We start from the raw sequence: 18,998 nt of genomic DNA on the forward strand, positions 1-18,998 counted from the left end.
CATCCCATAGCAAATGATTGATAAGGAAAATGGGGTGTAGAGGGGAGTAATATTAACTTGTATGAGAATGTTCTTATGTAACACAATCTCATGTTCATTGAATACATATAAAGAGAAATTAAAACTAAGCAAAAGATCACCTACTCACTGAAACAACGACTGATGAAAACTTTTTAAAGAGCAATAAGGTTGTGTTCTCCCATTCTAGTTTCTGTCTATGCAGTTGGAACAGTGGCAGAATAGTAACCCACCTTACACTCTGTGGAACAGGAGAACGATATAGTGTGAGCATGGAAGAATAGGTCGGTTGAGCCTGTGTTTTTTATGTCCCCGAGTTACCAAGCACCCATACACTCAGAATTTTTCATGAAAGAGAATGTTTTTATTGTATATTTTGAATTTCATTGCAGTAGCCAAAAAACATTTTCTAATCAGTTCAGGCTACTTAAAAAAGGTACAAGAAGCCTGTTAGATTGCTCAACTTCCCAAACATAGGCTCTCTCATCTTTCTGTCGTAAGATTATCTTCTAGAATATCCTTTTCCCTTTGCCTTCGTCCCTGAAGTCTCTCCACACCTGTTCCCTCCATCCCTCTCTGATGAAGGAAACAAACATTTCTTTTCCAGAATGTCCACACTTTCACATACACTCTTAATCGTATCTCTTCCTGACCCTTCAATGATGTAATTAATTTCTGCTTTCAACTTTTTTCTTTTCCTTGAATATTCAAATTTCTTAAACTGTGAAATGTAATTTGTCTGTTGGTCTAACATATTTTGATATAATTTTCTTTTATGTGAAATTACTTAAACGATTGAGCTATGTACACTGCCTCCATTTCCTTTTTGTTGTTCACTCTTTAAAAGTACCCCACAAAACAACTTCCTATTTAACTGGTATTTTAGGGCCAGTGATGTGACTCAGTGGGTTAAAGTTGTCAAACCTGACAACCTGAGCTTGATCCACAGGGCCTACATGGTACAAGAGGAGAACTGACTCCCACAGGCTTTCCTTTGACTTTCACACATGTGCCACAGTTTGTATGTGTGCATACATGTAATAAGTAAGCTAATTTAATTTTAAAAATTAATTTTAAAAATTAAAGATGGAATCAATGTTGTTAAAACTCTATATTACTTAAGGTTCTCCAGAGAGTATTGTATTCAGTAGCTTTACAATATTTAATGGTTGTTTTCAGCTTTTGTCATTATAAACATTATAAAAACAACTGTCCCTATGCTATGCTTGCTTGATTCTTTCTTTCTTGTTGATAATTGATACTGATTTTCTTGGGATGGAGAAGTGGTTCAGCCCTTAAGAGCACTGACTGCTCTTCCAGAGGACCTGGGTTCAATTCCTGACACCCACATGGAGGCTCATGACTGTCTGTAATTCCAATCCCAGGGGATAAGATGGCCTCTTCTGTTTTACATCTAGTAGCCTCCTATGAGTGAGTACATACCATGCTTGTCTTTCTGAGTCTGGGTTACCTCACTCAGGATGATTTTTTCTAGATCCATCCATTGGCCTGCAAACCTCATGATGTCATTGTTTTTCTCTGCTGAGTAGTATTCCATTGTGTATATGTACCACATTTTATTTATCCATTCTTCAGTTGAAGGGCATCTAGGTTGTTTCCAGGTTCTGGCTATTACAAACAATGCTGATATGAACGTAGCTGAGCATGTGCCCTTGTGGTATGATTGAGCATTCCTTGGGTATATGCCCAAGAATGGTATAGCTGGGCCTTGGGGGAGATTGAGTCCCAATTTTCTGAGAAAGCACCATATTGATTTCCAAAGTGGGTGTACAAGCTTGCATTCCCACCAGCAGAGGAGGAGAGTTCCCCTAGCTCCACATCCTCTCCAGCATAAGCTGTCTAGACTGCTACTCACAACTCCAGGGAGGCTACCTAGAAAACAGGACCCTAAGAAAGACACAGGGATCGCCAAATGACAGAGAAATGGATGAGATCAACATGAACAACCTGGACGTGAGTGGGAGTAATGAAGGGCAAGGTTCAAGGGAAAGAGAGCTTAGGGGAGCGTGAGATCCCAGCTGGATCAAGAACAGAGAGGGAAAACAAGAAATAAGAGACCATGATAAATGAAGACCACATGAGAATAGGAAGAAGCAAAGTGCTAGAGAGGTCCACAGAAATCCACAAAGATACCTCCACAATAGACTACTGGTAATGGGTGAGAGAAAGCCCAAACTGACCTACTCTGGTGATAGGATGGCCAAACACCCTAATTGTCATGCTAGAAATCTCATCCAATGACTGAGGAAACTGGATGTAGAGAGCCACGGCCAGGCCCCAGGTGGAGCTCCAGGAGTCCAATTGGCGAGAAAGAGGAGGGATTGTATGAGCGAGAATTGTTGAGACCAAGGTTGGAAAAAGCACAGGGACAAATAGCCAAACAAATGGAAACACATGAACTATGAACCAATAGCTGAGGAGCCCCCAACTAGATCAGGCCCTCTGGATAAGTGAGACAGTTGATTGGCTTGAATTGTTTGGGAGGCATCCAGGCATTGGGACCGGGACCTGTCCTCAGTGCATGAGCTGGCTGTTTAGAACCTGGGGCTTATGCATGGACATTTTGCTCAGCCTGGGAGGAGGGGACTGGACCTGCCTGGACTGAATCTACCAGGTTGAACTCAATCCCCAGGGGAGTCTTTACCCTGGAGGAGATGGGAATGGGGGGGTGGGCTGGGGGGAAGGCCTGGGGGCGAGGGGGGAGGACAAGGGAATCCGTGGCTGATATGTAAAATTAAATTAAATTATAAAATAAAATTTAAAAAAGTCAAAAAAAAGTTGTACTTAAAATTGTATTAAATCTAGACTTTCTGTGCTCCATGAATTGATTAACAACAACAAAAAAAAAGGCCTCTTCTGGCCTCTGAGGACACAGTTTGTAGGTACTGCACAGACATATATGAAGGCAAAACACTCATGTGCATAAAAATAAAAATAGGGCTTTCTTGTTCATACAAAGTATTTTCCTCTGTAATTTTCATATCCAGTAAAAGAAGAAGATGCAAATCTGAACCAACTCCCCCCATGAAATGAGACCATTTCTTCTTCCTCATTGGTGCCGTCTAAACTTAGGTTGACATTCCCTCCTCAGATTCCAGTATTTAATTAGATATAAGCTTTGATTAGTTACAATTGGAAGTTTCTTATTGATATGATATGAGGGAAGGGGTGGGTCTCTATAATCTCCATTCACTCAACAGTTTTACATCTTGACAAGCTTCATCCTCTGAAGAAATTGCGGTGTCAGAAAAAGCTGGGCAAAGGAGAGGTTAGACAGAAAGGTGTAGACATTTGCTGTTATGTGTAACATAATCATGTACCCATCATCTAGAATAAATCTATCAAGGATCACTTCTCTAGTGTCACCTCAACTGACATCTGAAGAAGATCATGTTTATGGATCTAGTAGATACGCAAAGACACCACACATAGAGTGGCAGAGGATAAAAATGGAGCAGTCAACCAGGAAAAGAGATGGAGTTGGGGAAGTAGAAATGGATCAGACAAATGGGATGTTCAGAATTCAGCCTGCAATTAGAGAGTCACAAACAGATCTTCCTTTTTAAGGTTCTGGGTAGCAATGGGAACACCTGAATGTTAGCTCTTACGTCACCTGTGTCACATATTATAAGGTCTCATTATTTCCATGTCACAGATCTCAAGTTTGTGAAGCAGAGATAGGTCTCGCTGGCATTTCCATATTAGTTTTACTTTAAATATTCAATTTGTAGCAAAAGAAGTTCAGAAGCTATAAGCAACAAATCTACAGCGGATGGCATTTTCCGATGTTGACTGCACCATCTCCTATCCCATATAATCTGTAGTAATGTCACCTGTCATAGGTTATTTGGGCTGCTATAACAAGTTGTCATAGACAAGGTGGATCAAAAACAGCTGTAATGATGGCACACAGTTCTGGAGGCTAGGAAGTCCAAAATCAAAGTGCTCATAGACTGGTTCTCAAACAGTCATCTCCTCTTACTGCCCTTGCATGGCAGAAAAGGCAAAGAACCTTTTCAGCATCTCCCATGAAAGTACCAATTCTATCCATTAATGCTTCATGAAGACCCAAGCATCTTGCCAAGGCACCACCTCCTATTAGCACCATGCTGGGTTAGGATTTAATTAACAAAAGGTTTTTGTTATTGTTGTTTTGGCTCAGGAACACAATCAGGGTACCGAAACTTACTGCTCACCCGTTTGGAGTTCAGTTTCTTCTTCTCCCGGAATCTAGATGAACATCTGACTACTTTACAAGAGACTGTGGTGGATTCAATGCTCTAACTTTCAGAGCGAGGCCATGGGAACCAGCGCAGATTCCACTTTATGTTGGAACCCAGAAGAGCTCTGAACTACCATGCAGAGTCCACCCACCCTGAGATTGCAGCACTTGAGGACAGTGAGGTCACATGTTGCTGTGAGTAAAATGCCTCTGCCTGAGTCCAATCCTTACTTTTGCCTGCTATTCTGGTATTGTCCCTGAGCCTTTAAACATCATGAGCCAGAGACAAGCCACACTCACTGTGCCACCCCAGGATCTTGATACATAGACCCCTAGGCCATAAATGATGACATAATTGCAGCTTTATGACCTGAAATTTAAGATGGTTTGTGATGTGTCAAATCTAGTTAGCATAAAAATCTAAGATACCCTCTTCACTCTGGTGGCGATGATGGATAGGTTTTTTAATTGACAATCTTGTTGCTTTTCATTTAATTCCTGACAAAAAAAGGAAGATGAGTGGGTTGGAAGCCACATTTGAGAAGAAAAGATGTGTTGTTGTTTTTTTTAATGATGGCAAATGCCCCTTTCCTTGTCATTATCTGGGATTATGAAACACACCTCTATGAGCTGGCCTTGTTCTTAAAGCCAACTGAGGAGAGAAAACAGCCTGCCCCAACCACTAAGTACTCTTCTTTGCCTCTGCCAGGCCAATCATCATGAGCCAGCACACACAAACTGTTGCCCTGATGCAGAGCAGCTGTCTAATTACAATTTTGTTATTATTAATTACAGAGTAGAAAATCATTTGTAATTAGCTCAGCCTAAATCATAGTTTAAACAGCCAAAAATTACATTACAAACTAAAGTGTAATTAAAGCACTACACTAAAGTGTTTATTTAAACCCAGTTTAGTTGCAAATTTTTCAATCAGCTTTTCAGACTCATACATGGATTTAATTAGTCTCCAGTACTGACAGTTTAGTGCATTTATTCATTAAGCATCAATATTGCTGAACAAATGTAAATAAAATATAGACAGAGATGCTTTAAAGGGGCAGTCACAGGAACATCTGGGTAAGATAATGAGGCTGGGAAAGATGTGAATGTTAATAAGCCTCCTAAACTGCTGAAAGCGCTGTGGCTCTGGGAAGCCAGGCATGTCAGTGTGAGTGGATGTACAGTGTAGCTGTCTGCTGAGTCGATTGGACTGGCCACGTGGCCATGCAGGGTGGGGTCGGAGTCAATTTAATTTGGTTCCTGATGTTGTGATTAGGCACGTCTTAGGTGCGCCTCAGTAAAATTCTGGATGAAGATGAAAGAGAATATCTCTATCAGCTAACCTTTGGGGCTCTCCACATCTTCTCAAGAGCATATGAAGATTTCCAAGGAGGAGCAGCTACTTTCTTGAAGGGTTTAGGGGAAGTGATCTCTAGCACGATGAGTGTCATGCACATCCCAATGAGGAAATTTTCCACTCAAGGGCCATTGTTTGGAAAACTGTCCTTGCCACACATGCAAAAATGCCTGAATGCACTTCTAAATGAGCTGCAGATTCTTCAAAGCACTCACAAGGGATGCTCTGCACTTGCTTGGTAGGACTGGCAGTCCTCAAAGCACTCTGGAGCTCCTTTGAAGTGCCTTCAGAGTCGCCCTTGTTCTTGCTGGATTACCTCAATAGGCTCCAAACATGCCTTCCATTTCCCAGTCTTGTTTCCCCACCAACTTTTTCTCTCCTTTTCATCTTGCTGGCAGAATTGCTGCTCTGAGAATGGCAGCCTCTTTATGTCATTTGTTTACCTATGACTTTGGGGTAGTCTTCACCCCTTCCATCATCCTAAAACTATGTCAGTCAGCTTTCTATGTCTGAGACCAAAACCCAAGACAAAAAAAAAAAAAAAAAGTGGAAAGGTTCACTTTGGGTTTTAGAAGTGCCAATCAATGGTCACAGACTCTTGCTTTGGGCCTGTGCAGCCAGTGTGTCCTGGTGGGAGCACAGAGCAGAAGAGACTTTCTCATCTCCTGGGGGCAGGAAGTAAAGAGACAAGGGACTGGGCTGGAAACCTGATAGTCCCCAAGAGCATTACCCTCATGACTTATACTTAGTCTCTTTAAGCTCTCCCTCCTAAAGGTTCCATATTTCCCAAAGGCAACACAGGCAAGCCATCCAACAGATGGCTTGCTGGGCCTTTGGGGACCTTCTAGAAACCAACTATAGCAAATGAGGTGAGGCCCTCTGTGGCCTAGCCTCTATCATCATATCTCAGTGTTCTACCTCACTCTAGAACCCATTAGGGTTTCAAAAACCTCACAAGCAGCTTTTACGTCATCCTTCTTCTGCTTATATTTGGCATGTTATCTGTTTCTGCCCATCATTCCCATGAAAAATCAGAAGTTAGTTTGAGCAATAACTTATTTGGGACCCTATATAGAAACTCTCAATTTATGCTATTAGTTCTCACACAGTTTTTTTTTTTTTTCCGTGTTCTCACAATATGTATATTTTGGAGACAAAGGGTGGCTGTGATTATAACACAAAGATTTGGGAAGTCATTATTCACATCAGTGTCCCAGGACTTTGCTCAGTGCTAATGCCAGCCTTAGTGATGCATCTGATGAGTAGTACTATTCTAATTTGCTTTCTATTGTTGTGCTAAAACACTATGACCAAAGCAACTTGTGGAGGAAAGATTTTATCTCATCTCAGATCTAACATCATGGAAGGAAGGCAGGGCAAGAACTCAAGTGGGAAACTGGACCGGGAACTGGAGTGGAAGCCATAGAGCAATACTGCTCACCTGGATTGCTTTCCATCCCTTGCTCAGCCTGCTTTATTACACCACTTGGGACCACCTGCCTAGTGGTGGCACCACCCAGACAGTGGGCTTGGCCCTTCTGCATCAATCATTAATTAACAAAATGCCCCAGTAGATTTGCTGACAGACAATCTGAGGGAGGCAAATTTTCAGTTAAGACTCCCTCTTCCCAGGTGACTCTAGCTTGTGTCAAGTTGACAGAGACTAATCAGCATGGTCATGATGAGCACCACTCATCACTACTGTTTCAGTGCTAGGATCAAACCCAGGGCCATGGGCATGCTAGCAATTGCTCTACCACTGAACTCTTTCCCCAACCCACAGTCCACTACATTTTTGAAAGGCAGATAAAAGTTTTAGAAATAGACATACATCATTTAAAGAAAAGATTAATAGATGACATCAACGATAAAGTTGTATAAAATGAGTTTAGGTAAAAACAGGAGACTATGGCTGAAAGTAGCTAGGCCTTAAGCAATCAATTAGTCATGAGCTAATTGCTTTTTAAACTGTCTCAAGTATAGTAACACAATTAGAGCAAAATACTAACTTGACTGTGTTCTTAACTTACAGAAATGAGTTTGAAAATTTTAGTTACTGCTTTATTTTTGATAATTGTTAACACGATTAGAGAGATATACTCTGACAATTTTTGCTTTGTAAAATGCATAATAACCATAGTCCTAAATACAACACTGAGTTAGATTCTCTTACTGGATATCAGTTCTGTTCTAACCTGAATGCGGCCACGGGCAATTTACTTTATCTGTCTGTACTCAGTCTCCTCACTTCTGAAATGTTTATTATAACAATACTTGACTTTCAGGCCGTGCTGAGACTTAAAGGAGTTACTTTTTAAAGACAATCTTGTAGGTAATTTAGTAGAGTAAGTGATTGTTTGAATGAGAATGGTTCCATAGGCTCATATGTTTGAATACTTTATTCATAATTGGTGGAGCTGTTTGGGAAAGATGAAGAGGTATGGCCTTGTTAGAGGAGGTGTGTCACTGGGGTGGGCTTTGAGGTTTCAAGATTCATGCCATTCCCAGTGTGCCTCTTACTACCTCCTACTCATTGATCAAGATGTGAGAGCTCATCTATTCCTGCCACCACGCCTTTGCTGTGCTGTCATAGACTCTAACCTTCCAAAGCTATAAGCCCAATTAAATTCTTTCTTTTTTTTTTTTTTGGTTTTTTTTTTTTTTTTTTTTTTTTGAGACAGGGTTTCTCTGTGTAGCTTTGCGCCTTTCCTGGAACTCGCTTTGGAGACCAGGCTGGCCTCGAACTCACAGAGATCCGCCTGGCTCTGCCTCCCGAGTGCTGGGATTAAAGGCGTGCGCCACCACCGCCCGGCTAAATTCTTTCTTTTATAAGTTCTCATGGTCATGGTGTTTTGTCACACCAATAGAAAAGTAGCTATAGGACAGAAGTTGGTAGCAGAGAATGGGTTACTGCTGTGAAGAATCCGACTATGCCTTTTTTTTTTTTTTTTTTTTTTTTTTGGAGAAATATGGAAGACTTTTTTTGGGGATCTAGGACTAGGAAAGCAGTTGAATGCTGTAAGAAGGAGTTAATGGGCCATTTCAGTTGGATCTTGGAAAACAGTAGTGCTGAGAGCAATGTGAACTATGGAGGACCAGGTCAAGAGGTTTCAGAGGGCAACAATATTAGAACCTGGGTTAGAGACCTTTCTTGTGATATTTTCACAAAGAACGTGGCAGTCTTCTGTTCTTGTTTTAAGAATCTGCCTAAGGCTAAATTAAAAAGCCCTGGACTGATTTCCTTGGCAGAGGAGATTTCAAGAGAGCCTAATATTGACTCTATGATGGGGGTATTAGTAATCACTCTTATGAAGATCTATAATGGAGAAGAGCAAGTTGGGCAAACAGAAATAGAACATGTAAAATCTGAGGAGAAAATAGTTCCCGGAAATTTAATGTTTGAGCCAAGGCTTGTTCTGAAAGAGATAAGAAGATTAATAAAAGGGTTCACTTGAAATGAAATAAAGGGATGGGTGTCCTTGGGGTAAGACCACACCTACCTAAACTTCCACCTTATGAAAAGAAAAAAACCTAAACATTTTTTCTGCTCCTCAAAAGCAACAACAAATGAAAGCTGCTCAAAATCAACTCAAAGGTCTCGACTCCATGCCAAGTAGGCAACCAAACTTACAGTGTCATCCATATGCCTCTGGCATTAAAGTCATGAAGGATACACAAATAAATGGGTTGTAGAATCTTCCTCTTTGGTTAAGAAGAGCCAATGATCTGTGGTTGTATGTAAAATGAATAATAATAATAAAAAGAGCCAATGAGGCCAGAAATGTGGCAGGGGAGTTCCTTCATGGGTACTCTTAGTGGCCATTGCTTGGAGCTGTGAAGGTAAATCCTGGATTTTGTTAAAGACCAAAAGATGTCAGAGACACTAGAGCTGTGGGATGTCTGGCAAGGAGAGCTGCACATGGGTAATGAAACCAGCACAAAAGAGGGATATGTCTTGTGTGTGGCAAAGCTGGAAGGTCAGAAATATCTAAGCCTTTTAACACTGGACATGGAACTACAGGACTTGGAGTTTACCCTGATGTATTTCACTCTTGTTTTGGTCCATTATATTTCCATACTATGCCCCAATTTCTTCCTTTGGAAATAGTAATGCATATTCTGTGACATCATACATTAGAAGTATGTAATTTGTTTTTTGATTTAAATTGGAGTGCAATTAAGAGAGAGCCTTGGGTTTCAGAAGAGACTTTGAACTTTGGACTCTTAAAGGGTGTTGAGGCAAAAGACTATGAGAACCTTTGAAGTTGGACTAGCTTTTTTTTTTTTTCATTATAATGTGGCCACAGACCTATGAGGGCCAAAGAGTGGGATGTTGTGATTTGAATTAGAACAATCCTCATAGGCTCATATGTTTGAATGCTGGATTCCCAGAAGGTAGAACTGTTTGAGAAGAATTAGAAGGTGTGGCCTTCTTGGAGGAGGTGTGATACTGGGAGTGGGCTTTCAAAAGACTCACACCATTCCCAATTATCTCTAATACCTGATACTTATAGATCAAGATGTGAGTTCTCAGCTGTTCCTTTTCTCTGATATCATGCACCGTAAGCCCTCTGAAATAGTAAGAACAATGCAACACTTTCTTTTATAAATTGCCTTGGTTAATATTTTGTCACAACAGTAAAAATGTAACTAAGACACAAGTACTCCATAGCAGTTTTCAAGTACTGCTTTTATGTAACTAATACTAATTATTTTCTTAATTGAGATATCAAATTTTATCTGTACAAAGTCAATATAGTTTAGCACTCAAAGCAGCAGGGACAGATGAGGACCCAGGGTGGAGATGGGATCCTACACAGAGTAAGAGGCCCACAGGCACAGTGATTTCTAGGACTCCTGGCACAAGTTTGCTGACCTAGGCAGGAGGCTCAAGCTGGCCCAGGATAAAGCTCACAGGTGAACAGGAAGATCTATGACTCCCAATAGAGGCAGCAGAAACTGAGGAGCCAGGATAGGACTAGATCTCAACCTGGTAAGAGGTTGATCTGCGGAAATGGAGTATATCCACCGCAGTAGTTTAAGAGAGTGACTGATCCTTCTCCTTTGTATCTTAAATCTTATTACTCCCAGTATTGTAGTTACTACTGCAGGGCTTGAGATCACCTCTGGGCTTTTGCATGCTAGTTCTACCTTTGAGCTGCTACATCCCTAGCTCCTGGTTGTTTGTTTTGAGACAAGTTTTCACCATGTAGCTCAGACTACCCTTTAAGTCATGGTACTCCAGGCTCTGCTTCTAAAGTGCCGGAATTACTGTCATATGCACATGTCTAAAGGGTCTCTCCCCTTAGAGGTTGATATTTGCCTAATTATCTTGGCTCTAATTTGTGTTCATGGTAGTGATTCTTTTAAATGGGGTACTAATAAAACATCCAGCATGTTAGTAGTAGTTCCTACCAAAATATTTACATATTTTTCTTCAATTTGTAATAATGAACTTGTAGAGCTGAAGGGAGTATTATAAACCTACTTAAAACCAAGAAAAGGATCGAGATTTCAGTTGCAAATTTTGAATCTATGTATCTCTGAAAAGGAAGTCAATGAAATCACTGAAATCCCTGCATGCAGTATGAGGCTGTCACTATTTGCAGCTATAGATACAGTAAGAAGGAAGGAAGTGCCAATTTGATCTTCAATCACCCACCTTTTACTTCGACTTTTTACCTGAATTTTATAGGACAGCTTCTACTGTGCACTGATCGGGGTCTAGCAAAGTTTTTTTCCTGCTTAGCATAAATCCAACTAAGTGCCCCTAATGAATTGATATCCTCAGGGAATTACCCCGCCCTCTATTGAGGAATGTCATCATAAACTATTCAGTAATACTTGTCATTCTATGTATATAAGAACAACATGCTCCTATACAAGACCTTTTAAAATAAGGATCAATGAGAGAAGTTTCTTCCTGTGTTTTTGCATTGTTTTGCATTTTCAGAACTGGATTTTCACGTTAGATTCATGACCACATTTTAGTAATGAGATAGTGTTTTGTTACATTCATCATTCTTTTTCTCATTTCTCTCTGATTCTCAGTTCTCTTTGTTTAAATACTTTATATAATTTTTCACACTTGTTAAATCAGTAATGTGGAATGTATGATTGAGTATATTATACATTAGTGAATCCATTTTATGTATGTTTGAGAATAAGGACTAATACAAAAGACAAATGAAAATAAGGAAGAAAGACAGAGAAGAGGAATAAAGAAAAAAAATTTTAAGTACTTTGAAAATTTGTTCAAATGTAGTCAGACCAAGTGTCTTAGGAACAGAGCACATAAGACCTATTCTTTTGCAGATTGGGGGGTGGTTGATACCTAGTGTTATCTGCATCTGTGAATGCATGAGGGCCCTTACCTTGTCTTCACTGTCGTGAATGTTTGCTTTGCTTGTCAGAGCTACACTATGACTTACAATATTTCATTTAGTGGAATGATGTGATGCATGCTTGAATATATAGAGATCCTCATTGTCATACAGGTTCCAATACTTTAGAAAGCATATCTGTTGTGAAACTCATCATCTATAGATGTATTTTTGTGTGTGTTCAAGTTGCTGTTCATTTAAAAAAAGTTCTAATTTATGATTGCTCTAAGCCTAGGGATACCATAAAAGATTGTTGAATTTATTATTTAAATTCCCATCCCTCTGTAGGAGTTTCTTTTCCTTTTATATCATCTGAAATGAATTCAGAGCCATTATAAAAGCCTGCAGCAGCTTTCTGTGAATCAACCGCTTCCACCAAAGTTCTTCACACTCTGACAGCAAATTGTTTGAAGTTTCCAAGATTATAAAAACAGTCGATCTTCAAGGAAAAAAAAATTAAGTTTCTTATGAATACATTTTTAAACTTTTCTTTGTATTGCCAAGTTAACATGGAGAATTAAAATTTAGTGGGTAAATGTATAGTATTGTTATAATGCCAGTTGAAAAGACAGAATTCTGCTTAGTAAGTGACCTAAAACTCTACCCTAGAAGTTAGAAATAAAACTAAGATTAACCATGGAAAGTCTTTGCCTCCAAAATAGTCCTCCTTCCTACCCCTCAAATTCCTCAGAGAATAAAAGCCATCATGCCATAATTGGATAGAAAACTTATTATACAAACACCCTAGGGAGAAAACCACATTTTCATAAATTCCTACTAATGTAAACATGATCAGTACCACACAGCTGCAGGACCACAATTGAGATGAAACTGAATTACAGTACAAGGTCTAATTGTAAAAGTTGGAGGTACTTTTTCCTTTCCTATTTACTAATACACCATGAAGTATTAAGACTTAAAGCTATATGGTGTTTAATGGACCTGACAGAATAGAATGGGCTCCACTACATGGGACCGAGCCCAGAGTGTGCAATGGTTCCATGACTAGCAGGCAGGGGTCTATTGCACCCAATCAAATAGTTGTGGAGTCACTTACTCTAGCCAGTTATGTGGAGATGTTACATTACAATCCAGCCTTACCACCACCAGGATAGCTAAGTTCTCTGAATAGGTGGAGTGGAGGTGTCCACAAAAGAGCAAACCTTGGAGCTACAATCACTAGTGTAATCACTGCCCTCTTCTTGAGATAAGATGTCGCTAAATTGGTCCTTCAAAAAACACAGCTCTGTTTCTGACACTTTTTAAGTTAGAATATAAACTTCTTCCTCTTAATATATGTGCATTGCAGTTACTATAAAGTAGATGACCATTTGGTGGGACTCTTTTGTTCCCACCTGGCTCTTCTCCTCAAAACTTATTTAGGGCACACAGTCTTCTTGGCTAGATACTTACAGTTAATATAATGCAGTAATTATGATGATTCCCTTTCCCCTGGGTACTCATACTCAACTTTTTAAAATAAGTAATCGTTTAGCAGAATGAATTTCGAGTCGTTGCAGGATGAATATTCAAATCATTCATTAATTTCCAGTTCAACACTTAAAGTTTGCTTTATATCCTCAGATAGTGGATATAAATACACCGTCCCAGTCTTGTGGGATGGTAAGCAAATGGGAGGGGGAGGCCATTTCTGGGCTTGCTGTTGATCAATGTCTTGTGAGAAAAGCTGCCAGCAATATAGATTGTTTGAACTGCTTACTGTGATGTCAAATTCACTTTAGCATCTGCAAATAGACATACTGTATGAATGCTGGGGGCAACCATGTTTTCTTTTTTTGCATCTAAAGGTCTAAAGTTGTATAGACTTTTATAATCAGCTAAGCTTTATAATCCAATAACGAGCCCTTTATTTTACCCTTAAAGCACTTGATTGCCTGAGTCAATTTCTGTCTCTCATTTAAACAGTAAATCCACAGATGTTTTTCCCATTAATATATAAAAAAGTATTTAGATCAAAATCTTTATCTTGACTGATGGGTGTCATCCTATTGTCAGACCCAGCAATGTTTATTTCACAGCCAGTTCATTTATGTAACGCCTGGGGGGAAAAAAGTGTATTTCTACACCTATCTACCAAAACGTACCAGAAGCTCTTATCCCAGCACAAATTAGGCACTGATCCATTTTCAAATTCTTGAGGCTTAATTGACAGGAGCTATTCTGTGCATTTTGGTCAGAGGACGATTGGCTTGGGCTTACAGGTGTTAAAGTTGTGTGCCTGCTGGTACTGACGTAAAAGACACAGGGAAAGGACCTTGACCATGGATTCCTTGTCATTCTCCAAACAACACCTCTGTCACTAGCACCCAGGCACTTAATCCTTCGCTCATTCACACATCACCAATGGCTTGTATTAGGGGCCTGTATATTCTTTTTGTTTGATTTTTCTTTTATCTTTGAGATTATAATATAATTACATCATTTTCCCTTTCCTCCATCTGAACCCCTCCACATATGCTCCTTATTCTCTTTCAGATCCTTGAAGGCTCATATTTTTAATGTTCGCTTCAACTTTCTGGTAGCAGAAAGATATTTTTATGCAAAGAATCTGGCTTAACCAACCTCAACTACATGCCTCTGAGGTAATAAATAATACATGTTTTCACCTGTGATACACTCACATGTCAGAGAGGGAAGGTCCTCACCATGCTGGTTATTAAGAGTTTGGAAGATCCTCCACCCTTGTAACATATTTAATGCATTAATTCTGAAAGTGATCAATGCACCATGTTGGTTTTACCAAGTCAAATCAAAAGATATTTGATTCTTGAATGTAACATAGCAACCTAGAAAGTCTTCTATAGATGTAACCAACCGTCTTTTTAAATAAGAAACACAGAACCAATGTAAAGAAGAAAGCCAAGAGGTCAGAGCTAAGAGCTAAAACCTTACCCTTCTTCCTGCGGTGATCCTACCTCTCCGAACCAGAGCTACTTTCTGTGTTAAAGTCCTTATATAGAGTTTCTGTTCTGCTTTCTCATTGGTTGTAAACCCAACCACATAACTGCCTTGTCACGGCCTGTCTGTATAGGCCTCCAGGTTTTCTATGATAGGTATTGAGATTAAAGGCATGTGTATCCAATACTGGCTGTATCCCTGAACACACAGAGACTTACCTAGCTCTGCCTACCAAGTGCTGGGATTACAAGCATACGCCACCACTGCCCTGCTTTCCTATGGCTTGCTAATAGCTCTGACCCCCGGGCAACTTTATTTATTAACATACAAATAACATTTTAATACAAATAAAATATCACCATAGTCTTCCCTGGACTTTTGAGATCCAAGACACATCAAAAGGACAGTAGAAATGGCTATGTTACCTAAACTGTGTGGTCAGGGAAGAGGAAGAAGGATGGCAGTTCTAGTCACAATGAACAGTTAGGACTAAGACATGAAAGAGAACATAATGATGAAAATGTTTCGGAAAGGCTGATGAGCACCAAGAATGCTGAACTGCCATGAGGTAAGGCTAAAGAGGAAGGAACAGACATTGGCTTTTGAATGGGTTTATAAAGTATATTATAAAGTTCAAACTTTATCTTAGACGCAAAAGTAAGTCATGTTGGCAAAGTTTAGCATTATTAAATCTTTACTAACTGTGGGGACAAAGTTTTGAATTCTTTTAAGCCTAGGAAGTTCAGATAATAATGTTTATTACTAAAATCCAGGCAACAAAAGAGGAGATAAGGAGAGATCTTTATGATTTTTCTGTTGCCCAACTATTCCGAATAAGGAGAGAAGGGGGAAGAAAAAGAACAAGAGCAAGAGAGAATGAGTGAGTGAGCAAGAGAGAGAAAGAAAGAGATATTTTTCAACAATATTGGAAAATACTGGAAATCTGGTCTGTCTTGGCAAACACTAGTATCATTTTTATTTGTACTGAGCTGGGACCATATCATGGTGTCTCTGTAGTCATGAAACTGAGTACAGAACTGATCGTGCATTAGGAGCCCCAAATAATTGATAAGCTTCGATGTGTCTTAGTGAAACCCCAAAATGAAGCAGTCTAAATTGGAGGGGCACATGGTTCTGATGTATTCCTACACACAGTGTTGCTAAATTGTTAGTTACTGGTGTCATTTTTATGGCCTAGATAGAATACACTTAATCGGAAGTCATAAACAATGTGGAGTTTCAAGAATGTCCTGAGCTTGATGCTCCATTGGCTGACATTAGTTCCTCATGCTTCCAGTTCATAAACACACTTGCCCTTGGGCTGTTACAGAGGTTAAGGGCTTTCATTTCATATGAAGCTGGTCTTATTGATTTTTCTTCCACACGCACTGGGAGTGTGATAACCTAGACCTTGTATTTATTATCCCAACTCATCATTACTGTGATCAAACTGAATGTTCAGGCTGTTGGAATGTTTCAAGCACTTAAAGCTCTGGGTGCCAATTCAGATTTTCATGTAGTTGGCAAAGTGCTGACCGCCTTTCCCTGTCCCTCAGATGTTTTCTGAGTGATGTTTGTTTTCTTCTCTGAAGTCTTTCTGTTCAACCATAATCCCACAATTACTTCATTTATAAATTCCTTTCTATATAGTTTCTTATCTCTGTTCCCTTATGAAGTTTCAGTAAATTAGTTTAAAGAGATTTTGAACAGTTTCTGTTTCATTATCATGCTAGGGTAAAAACACAAGTGTAACTAGTCTGCAATGTCCTGTCTAGCACGGTGTTAGAGGATCGTTGGTTATTGTCATATACACTAGTTTGAGTCAGTTCTAGACATGTTGGAGAGTTGGATGAATGACTTATTTGTCTAGATTTGGTTCCTCCATTTAGTAATGGTGATTTAAAAAAATGTAAGCCACATGTTAATAGTAAATAAACACAGGCAAAGGGCTTTTTTGTTTGTTTATTTTTAATGAAACTTAGCACATAACAAATGATTAAAACTACTGGCTCCTCTACCCTCTTTTGTTTTATGGCCAACTGATTTATTAATCAGAGAATAATTTTCTTACTTCCTAGTTTTATACTTCCAAATAAACCACAGTCTTAGTGGCTGTGCCCACAAAGCTCCAGTTCTGAGCTCTTGGTTACCTTTTGATGTGTGCTCAGGAACTTTTGAAAAAAAATTCACAAAGTAAACTGGTTGGAGAGTTCACAAGGTTTTCCCTGGCACCTAAAAACAAAGAACATCCAAAAAAAAAAGGTCTAAACAATGTCAAGAAATAGTACCAGGTTTAACAATTTTTGGTGTTATAACTATCAAATTCTAAATGAAATACCCTTAAGAATATAGAAAAGGAAATTTGCAATGATATTCAACATGCAAGTAAATTTTGGTATAAAACTTCTAACACATGAACATATTCAAATCAGCACAACACACTGTTGAAAATAACAGGCAGAAGAACTAGGGATTCCAATCAGGAAGCTTTTTAAAGTTTGCCTGGAAAAGAGGATGAGGGCTTGGGCCAAGGAGTTAGCTGTCGACTGGGTACATATGGAGATCTTCTTGCTCCAGCTATGGAACAATTATGACGGACAATCTAGGTTTAAATTCTCTATGGTGTCAAAGAGACTGTACCTCAGTTCAACGTCTCTTCCTGCCTAGCCCTGCTTCCCATCCCTCCATATCACATAGATTCTTAGTGATCCCTTACCAAGCCTCCATGTTAAATTTTGTCTTATTATGGAAATATGCAGTATCACTGTCCCTTTCAGTATCATTTAAAATTATCACTGTGGAGTTACAGTTTTCTCCTTACATCATTTTTGCAATTGCCAAATCTAAGTTTAAAAGAAGCTTTAGTAATAAGTGGTTAGTTGAAAGCTATCATCTAACTACAAGATATATTAGGGAAGTATTGCTGAAAATACGTAGCTAGCTCCATATGAAGAAGAGGGAAAGACCAAGATATTTTAAGTTAAATTAGCAAGACATACATACTATTTTAGACGAAGATCATGCTTATAAATAAATTAAAATGATTGAAGTTAAATTTATAAATCTTGTGTGAGAACTCACAAAAATTAGTTAACAGAATGGCCAAAGGGTCTTGGTTGAAGAGAACACTGTCAACTGGAGGTGCTCCACTGGAGAACTTAAATCCATTATTGGATTACAGTAGAAGCCATGTTTTCCTCTACTACATCTGAGGACTAAGCACAGTCTGAATACTAGGATAGACTCCTCCTCAGAGTCAGGGACTTCCGTGGATAACTTACTGGATTTAGGATTCCCAGATGGTCTTGGTATAATTTTCTGAAACTCCACAGGAGTCTGAGGTGCCATTATCCTCCCTTCTCTCTTCTGCCTGCCCCCTTCTCAGTCATCTGCATTGAGTTTTAATGCACATCTTAGTTTCTCCCACCTTCTTTCATATATACTTCCCTTAAATTGTTTTTGCATGTCTAATTCCACCTTGATGCGTGCCTGTTAGAGGACACAGACAAATGGAATTCTCCCATTTTTTTTTTTTTTTTGGTTAAATGCATTTGAAGAAAAGAGGGGCAAAGGGGATATTTAATTCTCATTTTCCATATTCCTGTATCATTTAAACCTTCTTTTTTGGCTTCCATATACATGTAAAACTCTTAATCGTTAAAATGTCAGCAACTGTGTGTAGGTAGAGATCTTGGGAGCATTTTATATTTCTTCTTTATACTCCCCCTGGGATTTATAAAAAGAAATCAACTTAGCATTTTTATTATCCTCTTCCCCTCTTCCATAACTTGTAGGAAACATTTCTATCCTCTTGGGCATCAATGCATAAAGTACCTTAAAAAAAAAAACTTCAAATATGTTTACCTAGTCCAGGGAACAATATTTATTGTTAATAAGTTCATGGAAGAAAAAAACCAAACCAATCCAGGAAATCAATGCCTGGAGAGCATCCCAGCTGATGCTACTGTCGTTTCCTGTTGCCGTTTGGTGTCACTGTGGAACACCAGTTAATTGAAGCCTCCTGAGGTCCTTTTGCATTCCAGGAAGCTTGATGATGGCCAAGGGGCAGATGGCTAAA

The sequence above is a fragment of the Peromyscus californicus genome, unplaced genomic scaffold (assembly GCF_007827085.1).
Source record: "Peromyscus californicus insignis strain IS unplaced genomic scaffold, ASM782708v3 Scaffold_4__1_contigs__length_199733344, whole genome shotgun sequence".
Taxonomy (NCBI): domain Eukaryota; kingdom Metazoa; phylum Chordata; class Mammalia; order Rodentia; family Cricetidae; genus Peromyscus; species Peromyscus californicus.